Raw genomic sequence first — 12617 nt, 5'->3', positions numbered from 1 at the left:
GTCTGCCACCATTGTCCCCGTGCCGAAGAGGTCTTGAGTGTCCTGCTTCAACAACTACCGTCCCGTCGCACTCACATCCATCATCATGAAGTGTTTCGAGAAGCTTGTCAGGAGGCACATCAAGACCCTGCTGCCCCCCTCACTGGACCCCCTGCAGTTCGCGTACCGTCCCAACCGTTCAACAGACAACGCTATTGCCATCATATCCACCTGGCCCTAACCTATCTGGACAAAAAAGACACATACATTCGAATATTGTTTGTAGACTTCAGTTCAGCATTCAACACAATCATTCCTCAGAAACTGATTGGAAAGCTGTGCCTACTGGGCCTGAACACCTCCCTCTGCAACTGGATCCTAGACTTCCTGACTGGGAGACCTCAGTCGGAGTGGTCCAGATCGGAAGCAGCATCTCCAACACCATCACACTGAGCACGGGGCCCCCCCAGGGCTGTGTGCTCAGTCCACTGCTGTTCACTCTGCTGACCCACGACTGTGCTGCAACACACAGCTCGAACCACATCATCAAGTTCGCAGATGACACGACCGTGGAGGGTCTCATCAGCAAGAACGATGAGTCAGCATACAGAGAGGAGGTGCAGCGGCTAACCAACTGGTGCAGAGCCAACAACCTGTCTCTGAATGTGAAGAAAACAAAAGAGATGGTTGTTGACTTCAGGAGAACATGGAACGACCACTCTCCGCTGAACATCAATGACTACTCCGTAGAGATCGTTGAGAGCATCAAATTTCTTGGTGTTCATCTGCGGGAGAATCTCACCTGGTCCCTCAACACCAGCTCCATAGCAAAGAAAGCCCAGCAGCATCTCTACTTTCCGCGAAGACTGAGAAAAGTCCATCTCCCACCCCCCCATCCTCACCACATTCTACAGAGGTTGTATTGAGAGCATCCTGAGCAGTTGCATCACTGCCTGGTTCGGAAATTGCACCATCTTGAAACGTTAGACCCCGTAGTGGATAGTGAGGTCAGCTGAGAAGATCATTGGGATCTCTCTTCCTGCCATTACAGACATTTACGCCACATGCTGCATCCGTAAAGCAAACAGCATTATGAAGGACCCCACGCACCCCTCATACAAACTCTTCTCCCTCCTGCCATCTGGCAAAAGGCACCGAAGTACTTGGGCTCTCACAACCAGACTATGTAACAGTTTCTTCCCCCAAGCCATCAGACTCCTCAATACCCAGAGCCTGGACTGACACCAACCTACTGCCCTCTACTGTGCATATTGTCCTGTTTATTATTTATTGTAATGCCTGCATTTTTTTGTGCACTTTATGCAGTCCTGGGTAGGTCTGTAGTCTAGTGTAGTTTTGTGTTGTTTTACGTAGTTCAGTGTAGTTTTTGTATTGTTCATGTAGCACCATGGTCGTGAAAAACGTTGTCTCGTTTTTACTGTGTACTGTACCAGCAGTTATGGTCGAAATGACAATAAGAAGTGACTTGACTTGAACTTCACATCTCCCATCATCTGTCAGACAACTACCAAGATAATCAAACTTTCGCACTTGTTCAATGATAGGCTGAATTAATTTTCAGGGTCTGAATATTGCATGAAAGGCTATCATTTATTCCCATTCCTGCCTTTGGTAATTAGTAATTTGGTTTATTATTTTCACACGCACCAAGATGAAGTGAAAAACCTCATTTTGCAAACCATCTGGTCAGATCACTTCCCAACATGAGTATATTGAGGTAGTATTTATTATTTATTGAGATACAGCACAGTATAGACCCTTCCAGCTCTTCGAGCCACATCGTCAGCAATTATCTGTCCCTGAGCCTGGCAGTATGTGCTTTCAGTCTTGAAACTTCTGCCCAAAGGAACTGTGGAGAGCAGAGAATGTCCAGGGTGTGAAGAATCTGATCATGTTGACTGGTGTACCAAGACAGTGAGAAGTGTAGACTGAGTCCATAGGGAAGGCTGGTTTTCACAATGAACTGATCCGTGTCCAGAACTCTCTGCATTTTATTGCTGCCTTAGGTAGAGTAGTTGCCCTACCATTGCTTTCTATAGTGCATCTATAAAAATTGGTGGTGGTCGAAGGGGGCAAACCAAATGTCCTTTGTCTTACATAGAAACATAGAAACATAGAAAATAGGTGCAGGAGTAGGCCATTCGGCCCTTCGAGCCTGCACCGCCATTTATTATGATCATGGCTGATCATCCAACTCAGAACCCTGCCCCAGCCTTCCCTCCATACCCCCTGCTCCCCATAGCCACAAGGGCCATATCTAACTCCCTCTTAAATACAGCAAATGAACTGGCCTCAACTGTTTCCTGTGGCAGAGAATTCCACAGATCCTCTTTTGGCGCAGGCGTGACCTGTACGAAAAGGACGGGTTACACTTGAATCCTAGGGGGACCAATATCCTGGCAGGGAGATTAGCGGGGGCTACTGAGGTGACTTTAAACTAGAATGGTTGGGGGGTGGGAATCAAATTAAAGAGGCTAGGCGTGAGGAGGTTAGTTCACAACAGAGGGATGGGAACCAGTGCAGAGAGACAGAGGGGTGTAAAGTGAGCGTAGAAGCAAAAAGTACAAAGGAGAAAAGTAAAAGTGGCAGGCCGACAAATCCAGGGCAAGCATTAAAAAGGGCCACTTTTCAACATAATTGTAGAAGGGCTAAGAGAGTTGTAAAAGAGCGCCTGAAGGCTTTATGTGTCAATGCAAGGAGCATTCGTAATAAGGTGGATGAATTGAAAGTGCAGATTGTTATTAATGATTATGATATAGTTGGGATCACAGAGACATGGCTCCAGGGTGACCAGGGATGGGAGCTCAACGTTCAGGGATATTCAATATTCAGGAGGGATAGACATGAAGGAAGGGGAGGTGGGATGGCGTTGCTGGTTAAAGAAGAGATTAACGCAATAGAAAGGAAGGACATAAGCCGGGAAGATGTGGAATCGATATGGGTAGAGCTGCGTAACACTAAGGGGCAGAAGACACTGGTGGGAGTTGTGTACAGGCCACCTAACAGTAGTAGTGAGGTCGGAGATGGTATTAAACAGGAAATTAGAAATGTGTGCAATAAAAGAACAGCAGTTATAATGGGTGACTTCAATCTACATGTAGACTGGGTGAACCAAATTGGTAAAGGTGCTGAGGAAGAGGATTTCTTGGAATGTATGCGGGATGGTTTTTTGAACCAACATGTCAAGGAACCAACTAGAGAGCAGGCTATTCTGGACTGGGTTTTGAGCAATGAGGAAGGGTTAATTAGCGATCTTGTCGTGAGAGGCCCCTTGGGTAAGAGTGACCATAATATGGTGGAATTCTTCATTAATATGGAGAGTGACATAGTTAATTCAGAAACAAAGGTTCTGAACTTAAAGAGGGGTAACTTTGAAGGTATGAGACGTGAATTAGCTTAGATAGACTGGCAAAAGACACTTAAAGGATTGACGGTGGATATGCAATGGCAAGCATTTAAAGGTTGCATGGATGAACTACAACAATTGTTCATCCCAGTTTGGCAAAAGAATAAATCAAGGAAGGTAGTGCACCCGTGGCTGACAAGAGAAATTAGGGATAGTATCAATTCCAAAGAAGTAGCATACAAATTAGCCAGAGAAAGTGGCTCACCTGAGGACTGGGAGAAATTCAGAGTTCAGCAGAGGAGGACAAAGGGCTTAATTAGGAAGGGGAAAAAAGATTATGAGAGAAAACTGGCGGGGAACATAAAAACGGACTGTAAAAGCTTTTATAGATATGTAAAAAGGAAAAGACTGGTAAAGACAAATGTAGGTCCCCTGCAGACAGAAACAGGTGAATTGATTATGGGGAGCAAGGACATGGCAGACCAATTGAATAATTACTTTGGTTCTGTCTTCACTAAGGAGGACATAAATAATCTTCCAGAAATAGTAAGGGACAGAGGGTCCAGTGAGATGGAGGAACTGAGTGAAATACATGTTAGTAGGGAAGTGGTGTTAGGTAAATTGAAGGGATTGAAGGCAGATAAATCCCCAGGGCCAGATGGTCTGCATCCTAGAGTGCTTAAGGAAGTAGCCCAAGAAATAGTGGATGCATTAGTGATAATTTTTCAAAACTCGTTAGATTCTGGACTAGTTCCTGAGGATTGGAGGGTGGCTAATGTAACCCCAATTTTTAAAAAAGGAGGGAGAGAGAAACCGGGGAATTATAGACCAGTTAGCCTAACGTCGGTGGTGGGGAAACTGCTGGAGTCAGTTATCAAGGATGTGATAACAGCACATTTGGAAAGCGGTGAAATGATCAGACAAAGTCAGCATGGATTTGTGAAAGGAAAATCATGTCTGACGAATCTCATAGAATTTTTTGAGGATGTAACTAGTAGAGTGGATAGGGGAGAACCAGTGGATGTGGTATATTTGGATTTTCAAAAGGCTTTTGACAAGGTCCCACACAGGAGATTAGTGTGCAAACTTAAAGCACACGGTATTGGGGGTAAGGTATTGGTGTGGGTGGAGAACTGGTTAGCAGACAGGAAGCAAAGAGTGGGAATAAACGGGACCTTTTCAGAATGGCAGGCAGTGACTAGTGGGGTACCGCAAGGCTCAGTGCTGGGACCCCAGTTGTTTACAATATATATTAATGACTTGGATGAGGGAATTAAATGCAGCATCTCCAAGTTTGCGGATGACACGAAGCTGGGTGGCAGTGTTAGCAGTGAGGAGGATGCTAAGAGGATGCAGGGTGACTTGGATAGGTTGGGTGAGTGGGCAAACTCATGGCAGATGCAATTTAATGTGGATAAATCTGAAGTTATCCACTTTGGTGGCAAAAATAGGAAAACAGATTATTATCTGAATGGTGGCCGATTAGGAAAAGGGGAGGTGCAACGAGACCTGGTTGTCATTATACACCAGTCATTGAAAGTGGGCATGCAGGTACAGCAGGCGGTGAAAAAGGCGAATGGTATGCTGGCATTTATAGCAAGAGGATTCGAGTACAGGAGCAGGGAGGTACTACTGCAGTTGTACAAGGCCTTGGTGAGACCACACCTGGAGTATTGTGTGCAGTTTTGGTCCCCTAATCTGAGGAAAGACATCTTTGCCATAGAGGGAGTACAAAGAAGGTTCACCAGATTGATTCCTGGGATGGCAGGACTTTCATATGAAGAAAGACTGGATGAACTGGGCTTGTACTCGTTGGAATTTAGAAGATTGAGGGGGGATCTGATTGAAACGTATAAGATCCTAAAGGGATTGGACAGGCTAGACGCAGGAAGATTGTTCCCGATGTTGGGGAAGTCCAGAACGAGGGGTCACAGTTTGAGGATACAGGGGAAGCCTTTTAGGACCGAGATTAGGAAAAACTTCTTCACACAGAGAGTGGTGAATCTGTGGAATTCTCTGCCACAGCAAACTGTTGAGGCCAGTTCATTGGCTATGTTTAAGAGGGAGTTAGATATGGCCCTTGTGGCTACAGGGGTCAGGGGGTATGGAGGGAAGGCTGGGGCGGGGTTCTGAGTTGGATGATCAGCCATGATCATAATAAATGGCGGTGCAGGCTCGAAGGGCTGAATGGCCTACTCCTGCACCTATTTTCTATGTTTCTATGTTTCTATTCACCACTCTCTGTGTGAAGAAGTTTTTCCTAATCTCGGTCCTAAAAGGCTTCCCCTTTATCCTCCAACTGTGACCCCTCGTTCTGGACTTCCCCAACATCGGGAACAATCTTCCTGCATCTAGCCTGTCCAATCCCTTTAGGATTTTATACGTTTCAATCAGATCCCCCCTCAATATTCTAAATTCCAACGAGTACAAGCCCAGTTCATCCAGTCTTTCTTCATATGAAAGTCCTGCCATCCCAGGAATCAATCTGGTGAACCTTCTTTGTACTCCCTCTATGGCAAGGATGTCTTTCCTCAGATTAGGGGACCAAAACTGCACACAATATTTCAGGTGTGGTCTCACCAAGGCCTTGTACAACTGCAGTAGTACGTCCCTGCTCCTGTACTCGAATCCTCTTGCTATAAATGCCAGCATACCATTCGCCTTTTTCACCGCCTGCTGTACCTGCATGCCCACTTTCAATGACTGGTGTATAATGACACCCAGGTCTCGTTGCACCTCCCCTTTTCCTAATCGGCCACCATTCAGATAATAATCTGTTTTCCTGTTTTTGCCACCAAAGTGGATAACTTCACATTTATCCACATTAAATTGCATCTGCCATGAATTTGCCCACTCACCCAACCCATCGAAGTCACTCTGCATCCTCTTAGCATCCTCCTCACAGCTAACACTGCCACCCAGCTTCGTGTCATCCGCAAACTTGGAGATGCTGCATTTAATTCCCTCATCCAAGTCATTAATATATATTGTAAACAACTGGGGTCCCAGCACTGAGCCTTGCGGTACCCCACTAGTCACTGCCTGCCATTCTGAAAAGGTCCCGTTTATTCCCACTCTTTGCTTCCTGTCTGCCAACCAATTCTCCACCCACATCAATACCTTACCCCCAATACCGTGTGCTTTAAGTTTGCACACTAATCTCCTGTGTGGGACTTGTCAAAAGCCTTTTGAAAATCCAAATATACCACATCCACTGGTTCTCCCCTATCCACTCTACTAGTTACATCCTCAAAAAATTCTATGAGATTCGTCAGACATGATTTTCCTTTCACAAATCCATGCTGACTTTGTCCGATGATTTCACCGCTTTCCAAATGTGCTGTTATCACATCTTTGATAACTGACTCCAGCAGTTTCCCCACCACCGACGTTAGGCTAAGGAAACAGAAATGCTGGAGCAATTTCTTGGTCTCTACATGGTTGAACCATGACAAGCTATTTGTGATTTTTATACCCAGGAACTTGAAGCTCTCACCCAGCATCACCTCCATGTTATTGATACATACAGGGGTTTGTGCTCCACCCCACTCTCTTGTTTTGCTGACATTGAGGAAAAGGTTGTTCTTATGATAATGTCCCACTAGGATTTGTATTGCCCTCCTGTACTTCATCTCTTCATACTTTGAGACCTGGACTACTATAGTGATATCATCTGCAGACCTATATTTGGAGATAGAACAGAGTCTGGTCGCACAAGGACCAAAGGAAGGTGGCTGAAGATGCAACCCTACTGAGCATCAGCGTTGAGGATAATCATGGTAGGGGTGTGGTTGTCTATCCTTACAGATGGCGGTCTGATGCTCAGAAAATCAAGGGTCCTATTGAGAGTGTTGTGCTAAGTCCTAGGTCTAGGACTTTGGAGATGAGTTTGTTTGAAATTAAGGTTTGAAATTAAGGTGAGGCTGTGGTCAATAGATAGCTGATATCGTTATGGTCAAGTTGATGTGTGCTGTGACCAGCATCTAGAAGCATTTCTTGACGGTGGATGTCAGGGCCACCGGGTGGTCACTACTAAGGAACATTACTTTTCTTATTTTCTTTGGCGTCAGTGTGTGATAGTGGTCTTCTTAAAGCACGTAGGATCCTCAGATTAGAGTAAGTAGAGTTTTAAAATATCTGCAAATACTCTGCTAGCTGATCCATGCAGGATCGAAAGACCTGACCAGGAACTCCATCTGCACAAGATGCTTTCTGTGTGTTCACTCTCTGGAAGACTGATTTGATGTCCACAACAGTGATTGTGGTTACAGGTACTTAGGAGGCTGTCAGGGTGGCCAATACCAATCTCATTCTCCTCAAATGTGCATAGAATGCACTGAGCTCATTAAGGATAAATGTCTTGTTGTCAGTGATACTGCCAACTTTATTTCACAGCCTATTGTAGCATGCAAAAACCGCTACAGATGACAACTGGTCAGGAACTCAAGTTTGGACAGGTACCGTCTCTTGGCAACACTGATAGGTATATGAAGGTCATAACCGGATATCTTGTATAGATAAGGGTCTCCTGGTGTGGGTGGACTGAAGTGATCTCCTGGTTCAGCCATGGTTTCTGGTTGGGGAACACTAGGATTGACCTCTTCAGTACACAGTCCTCTACACCCTGGCTGATGAAGTCTCTGATGGCATAGTCATTTAAATTGGCCACTGAGTTCTTGAACTTGCGCCAGTCCACCAACTCAACATAGTTACATAATAGCTTCTCTATTTTCTCAGAGTAGCACTATATGAATTTCTGTACCTGTTCTTCTCATTTCAATTTCCTGTTGAGACACAGAGAAAAAGAGCAGAGCCAAAGTTTGATCTGGTTTGCCAAAGTGCAGGGGAATGGATCGATAGGCATCTTTAAAGATTGGGTAGCAATGATTGATGGTGCTTGGGCCCCTCTTGTGACAGGAATCATGCTGGTATTATTTTGGTAGCACCCTCTTGAAGTTGCCCTGGTTGAAGTCACTGGCCGTGATTAGGAGGGTTCAGGAAATCCCATTTCAAGGCTGTTGCCTGTGCAGTAGAGCTTTTGGGTACATACTTCTTATCGACCTAAGATGGGAATGTAGACAGTCATCGGGATTGCTGTAGTAAACTGCTCTGGCAGGTCGTATTGGTGGCACTTCTCCGTTAGATATTCCAAGTCATGTAAGCAGGAACTCAGTAGAACAATCACATCAATTAGTAAGTAGACCTCTCCACCACTTCCTTTACCCAAGGAAGCTGTACAGTCCATCCAATGAAATGAGAGGCCATCGTGTTGTATTCTTGTTTTGAAAGGGGAGTGGTGAGCCACTTCATGAACTTCTGCCTTCCTTCAGATACAGGAACTCTGATCATCAGGGGAAGGAAGCTTCAGGATTTAGACTCAGCAGCAACGAAGGATTGACAAAATATTTCCAAGTTTGGATTGTGGTTTGAGGGGGGATAATGCTGCCCCTGTCCATATTGATGGTAGAGGTGTTTGGGACTTGCTCTCAGAGAAGCTCAGACAACTAACTACTGTGTATTTTGTAGATAATACACAGTGCAGCCAGTTACCCTGCTGATGGAGGAAATGAAAGTTTCAGACAGTTGATGGAGAGCCAGTCAAATAGGTTGGTTTGTCCTGGATGGTGTCAAGACTTGGAGACTGTTCCATCAAATCTTAATACTTTAGATTTAGATTTGCAAGTGAACCAGATGCCAAAGTAATTTAAATGCTGTTTGACGTCAAGGACTGTTGCTTTCAACCAGGGCTGTGATGAGGTTTGGAGCCAAGTTGTTCTTGCAAAACCCAAACTGGGCATCAGTGAGTAGGTTAATGGTTGGTAAGTGCCGTCTGCAGCACTGCTGATGACATCTTATGTCAGCTTGCTGATGATGAAGTGCAGCCTGATTAGGCAGTAGTTAGCTGGATAGGATTTGTCCTGCTTTGGTGAACATGACAGACAGTTCCTGACTAATTTCCAACATTGTTGCATAAGTGCCAGTGTTAGAAATGTATAAGAACAGCTGGGCTAAAGGCACAGCTAATTCTGAGCACAGATCTTCAGTAATACATATGAGACAGACTAACCCCTACTGACATCAATGGATCTGGGGTTGAGAGGGTGAACAACTTTAAGTTCCTCGGCATCCACATCACCAAGGATCTCACGCGGTCTGTACATACCAGCTGTGTGGTGAAAAAAGCACAACAGCACCTCCTTCACCTCGGACAGTTGAAGAAGTTTGGTATGGGCCCCCAAATCCTAAGAACTTTCTACAGGGGAACAATTGAGAGCATCCTTACTGGCTGCATTACTGTCTGGTATGGGAACTGTACTTCCCTCATTCGCAGGACTCTGCAGAGAGTGGTGCGGGCAGCCCAGCGCATCTCCAGATGTGAACTTCCCACTATTCAGGACATTTACAAAGACAGGTGTGTAAAAAGGGCCTGAAGGTTCATTGGGGACCCAAGTCACCCCAATCACAAACTGTTCCTGCTGCTACCATCCAGGAAATGGTACCACAGCATAAAAGCCAGGACCAACAGGCTCTGGGACAGCTTCTTCCACTGGGTCATCAGACTGATTAATTCATGCCAATACCATTGTATCTCTATGTTATATTGACTGTCCTGTTGTATATACTATTTATTATATATTACTATAAATTGCACATTGCACATTTGGACAGAGACGTAACGTAAAGATTTTACTCCTCTTGTATATGAAGATGTAAGTAATAAAGTCATTTCAATTCAATACATGTTGACTCATCTTTGCTTTACTAAATGCTTTCAGCTAATATCACATGAAATGAATTGAACTGACTGAAGATTGATTTCTGTGGTGGTGTTGATCTCAGAAGGGAACTGAGTGAATCTCGCACTCTGCATTTCTTCTGAATTTGTTTGTAAATGATTCAACCTTTTCTTCACACTCACACTGGGCCTGGCAATTGTGAGGGTAGGGATACTCTTGGAGCCTCCTACTCACATTAGTTGTTTAATTATTTACCAACATTTACACATACTGTAGATAAGGCAGGACTGCCAAATTCTGATCAGATCTATTGGCAGGAAATCACTTAGCTCTGTCTGTTGTGTGCTGTTCTTGCTGCTTAGCACACAGGAAATACTGAACTGCACCTTCACTGGGCTCACACCTGATAGTTTGGTCCGCCTGACGCTGCTCCTGAAAGTCCTTCCACATCCCTTATTGGACGAGGACTGAGCCAACAGCCCTGGTGAAGGAGACTGGTGGTGAGTGTACACACTGCCGCAGTTGCAGCTGGTCCACAGTAACTCCTGGTACCCATTTTTGAGATGCAAGAACAGCTCAGATTCTGCTCCATTCAGGACACCTGCGGTGCTGCAAAACAGGATAAAATGGAGACAGCTAGGTGCCTCCACAAGAATAATATGACTGTCTTTTGCAGTCATAGAATCAAAGACTAAAACATCATGGAAACAGACCCTTTCATTAACCTGCCCATGTCAAGCAAGATCCCCATCAAAGATTGTTCCATTTGCTCACATTTGCCCAAATCTAAACCTCTCCCATTCATTTACTTATTCAAATATTTTAAACATTGTTATTGTCTCTGCCTCAAATACTTCCTCTGGCAGCTCATTCCAATTGTATGAAAACATTGCCCTGCAGGTCCCTTTTACATCACTCTCCTCTCACTTTTAAATCTTAGCCCTCTAGTTCTATTTTCCCCAACCCAGAGACAAAAAAATACTCTGTGCATTCACCCTATCTATGTCCCACATGACTTTATACACCTTCAGAAGGATACTCCTCAGTCTCCTTCACATCATGGAATAAGGACCTAGCCTGCCGAATCTCTTTCTATAGCTCAGGCCTTGAGGTCCTGGCAGCATTCTTGTAAATCTTCTTTGAACACATCATTCCTACAACATGTGCAGCCTTACCAACATCCTGGATAACTGCAAATCAATCTTCCAGCAATGTTATCATGGACAGATGCGTCTGGTGCAAATCGAGTAGTGAGGATGAGGTCAAGCTGGTTTGTTACTGTATTCACTCATTCATCGTCTACCATAGACCCACTATGGGATCTCTGATCTTCAGCTCAGTCTGTAGTGATGAGATAATTGATGGTTATTTAGCAACCGTCAGGAAGGTTGAGGATTGGCATTATTTTAAAGTGAAATTTTTTCAGGTTCTCTAATGTCAGTTCATGGCCTCCTCTACTGCCATAGTGAGGTCACTCATGTTGGAGGAGCGCACCTCATGTTCTGTCTGGGTAGCTCCAACCTGACATCATGAATATTAATTTCTCTAACTTCCAATAATTTCTCCCCCTCCCCCTTCTCTTTTTTTCATTCCCTTTTGTGGCTCACCACTTACCCCTTCTAATCACCTCACCTGCCTATCACCCCTCTCTTGTGCCCCTTCTCCTTCCCTTTCTCCTGTGACTTCTCTCCTCTACTAACAGATTCCTCCTTCTTCAGCCCTTTATCTTTCCCACCTGCCATTTTCCAGCTTTTAGTTTCATCCCCTTCCCCAATTACTTACCTAGTCCCTCACCTGGTTTCACCTATCTCTTTCCAGCCGCTACTCCTTTCCCTCCCCCACCTCCTTATTCTGGTTTCTTCCCTCTTCCGTTTCAGTCCAGTTGTGGGCTCTCTACTTGAATTGTCGACTCTTTATTCCTCTTCATAGATGCTGCCTGACCTGCTGAGTTCGCCCAGCATTTTGTGTTTGTTGCTCAGGTGTTTTTACTAATTATTTTAATTTAAAATAAATGATAACCTTGTACTTGCAACATCTCCATTGCTAGACTTTGTAGATCTAAACAGAGATATTACCATCAACATACATCAAAGTTGCTGGTGAACGCAGCAGGCCAAGCAGCATCTATAGGAAGAGGCGCAGTCGACGTTTCAGGCCGAGACCCTTCGTCAGGACTAACTGAAGGAAGAGTGAGTAAGGGATTTGAAAGCTGGAGGGGGAGGGGGAGATGCAAAATGATAGGAGAAGACAGGAGGGGGAGGAATAGAGCCGAGAGCTGGACAGGTGATAGGCAAAAGGGGATACGAGAGGATCATGGGACAGGAGGTTCGGGAAGAAAGACAAGGGGGGGGGTGACCCAGAGGATGGGCAAGAGGTATATTCAGAGGGACAGAGGGAGAAAAAGGAGAGTGAGAGAAAGAATGTGTGCATAAAAATGAGTAACAGATGGGGTACGAGGGGGAGGTGGGGCCTTAGCGGAAGTTAGAGAAGTCGATGTTCATGCCATCAGGTTGGAGGCTACCCAGACGGAATAT

Source organism: Mobula hypostoma, chromosome 7 (assembly GCF_963921235.1).
Source record: "Mobula hypostoma chromosome 7, sMobHyp1.1, whole genome shotgun sequence".
Lineage (NCBI taxonomy): Eukaryota > Metazoa > Chordata > Chondrichthyes > Myliobatiformes > Myliobatidae > Mobula > Mobula hypostoma.
Note: the sequence above shows the minus strand (reverse complement) of the source record.